Source organism: Tasmannia lanceolata, unplaced genomic scaffold, assembly GCF_043159265.1.
Source record: "Tasmannia lanceolata isolate RefF3 unplaced genomic scaffold, GAP_Taslan_0.1 ptg000003l, whole genome shotgun sequence".
NCBI classification, from domain to species: domain Eukaryota; kingdom Viridiplantae; phylum Streptophyta; class Magnoliopsida; order Canellales; family Winteraceae; genus Tasmannia; species Tasmannia lanceolata.
Window position 1 is genome coordinate 1,794,298 of NW_027518680.1, and position 2,508 is coordinate 1,796,805.

The 2,508-nt window shown below is 43.5% G+C and overlaps 1 pseudogene; it reads left to right on the forward strand.

The window, feature by feature from the left end:
* The first annotated feature begins 564 nt into the window (after nucleotides 1-564).
* On the forward strand, nucleotides 565-2,204 carry LOC143859753 (F-box/kelch-repeat protein At1g15670 pseudogene; annotated as a pseudogene).
* The last annotated feature ends 304 nt before the right edge of the window (nucleotides 2,205-2,508 follow it).

The window sequence follows — 2,508 nt, forward strand, 5'->3', positions numbered from 1 at the left end:
TTAGCTGTTTACATAGATACATAATCTTTGGCACATAGTTAAGAACATGGTTTTGAATTTAGACTGAAATCCGAATTTACCGAAACCACAAAACACCGAAATATTTCAGCCGAAATTTCGGAATTTCGGTTGAAATTTCAATTTTTCCAAAATTTGACCCAAAAATCTTTTTTTTAATTAATTTAATATTTCACCGAAATTTCGGTAATTTCTGCCGAAATTTAATATTGAATAAAATATTGGTTTCTATTTTTTATACCAGAGTTTGACCGAAATTTCGAAATTTCAGGGTTCGAAACCTGTACCTAAACCGAAATTTTAAACCTTGGTTAAGAAGTGTATCCCATAAAAAGGGTGTTCAAGTAACATTTCTTTTAAAAAAAAAAAAAAAAACAAGAAATCGCACGCAATCTCAACAGCACATGTCAGTGGAAAATATTTGAAACAATACACGTGGCCAAGAAAACACATCCCTCGGATTGTCTCGGTTATGTAACCGTTCAGATAGGGTCGCCCCCCTCAATATAAAAACCAAAAGAATAATAAAGAATAGAAAAGAAAATTCATCCCGCAACTTTAAAAAAACAGTTGCAGACTGCGGTCTCTTCGACATTCCATGGATTCCCATCGTCCTCTCTTACCACTCCTTCTAGAACAATTCCTCCTTCTATAAAAACCAAGAAAACATAGACAAGCTTAAATACCTCGTTTTCCTCTCTCGCCCCCCTCCCCCCTCTCTCTGGATTTCTTTGTTCGGGTTTTTTTTTACTGTGATGGAGTTGATTCCAGGTTTACCGAGCGAAATCGCAATCGAATGTCTGATTCGTGTTCACTATACCCATTTTGGTACCGTCAGTAAGGTTTCAAAGCTATGGAAGGAGGAACTGGAGTCACCGGTTTTTCACCGGTTGAGGAAAGACAGCGGCTTGAGCCGAGCCTGTGTCGTATTGGCTCAAGCCGAGCCGACCGGGTCTTCGCATTCTAAATACCCGGTCGCCCCGGCTTACCGGCTTAATCTCTACGATGCTGAAGCCGGCTCGTGGCACCGGCTACCGCCGGTTCCCGGTTACCACGACGGGTTGCCGCTCTTCTGTCAGATTGTCGTTACCGGACGGCATCTTGTTATGGTAGGCGGTTGGAATCCGACTACGTGGGCCATCTCGAATGACGTGTTCGTTTATGATCTGGTGTCTGCCACGTGGCGGGGTGGGGCCCGCATGCCTGGGTGTAAGAGATCGTTCTTCGCTTGTGCGTCTGGTTCGGACAGGAGAGTGTTCGTAGCAGGAGGGCATGATGAAGGGAAGAACGCTTTAAAAACTGCTCTGGCGTACGACGTGGCAAGGAATGAGTGGGCCTCGCTACCGGACATGGAGAGGGAGCGAGATGAATGCAAAGGGGTGTTCCACCGTGGCAGGTTCCACGTCATCGGAGGGTACAGTACGGACACGCAAGGAGAGTTCGAGAAGAGCGCGGAGGGTTTTGATGTTGCCACGTGGAAGTGGGGACCAGTAGAGGAGGACATGTTGGATGCTGGCACGTGTCCTAGGTCCTGCGTGGCGGATGATGACGGGAAGGTGTTTCGGTGCCGCGAGGGTTACGTTGTTGCGTGTGAAGATGTCACGTGGCGTGATGTGGCTGAGTTACCTACAGATGTACGGCTCGTGAGCTATGCGGTGATGTGGCAGGGGAAGATGTTGGTGACTGGGACGAAACAGTACGGTGGACCCCACGTGGCGTACACGTTGGAGTTAAGCGAAGGAAATAAGCACACGTGGACAAGGATAGAGATGCCGAGGGAATACTGTGGCCATGTTCAGTCTCTGTGTTGTTTGGAGATCTGAACTCTTGTAAAAATTCATGTAACTTTTTTTGGGAGATGATTTTTTCACCCATGTATGATTATGCACCCCTATTTTAACGTGATTTGACCGTGGTGTCCGAAATTTCGAAATTAATTGAATACTCTTTTTAATTTCTTATCAAATTTCGACCGAAATTTCAGTTTTCCCAAGGACCGAAACCGGTATTTTAAACCATGGATTTGACATCGAAAAGCGTTAAAGTCCGCGACAATTCACTTTACAAGGGGGCGCATAATACTACAGGGGGTGAAAAAAATCATCTCCCCCTTCTTTTTATATTTTCCTTTGTAAGTAATATTTGGGAGAGCGATGAAGTTTTTATGTTCTATTTACTATTTACTGGCTTACTTTTGCCCTCATTTTAGTTTCAAAAAATAAATTTACCGGTTTCATATTTTAAGTGGACCTCATTTGTACCGTGAATTAGGTAGAACAATTATAAAATTGCAATTTTTAGATGATCTTAGTCGTCCAGTCAGCAGTGAATGAACCTCAGTGTCAATGGGCTCGTATTAATGCCTAAGTTTAGGGTCATTCAATTGTACCATCAAACAATGTGTATTTTTCTTTCTCTTGTGGAACATAGACACTACAGAACACTACTTAACAGAGTGATGGAGTTGTAAGACATAGAAGGTTCCTCTTT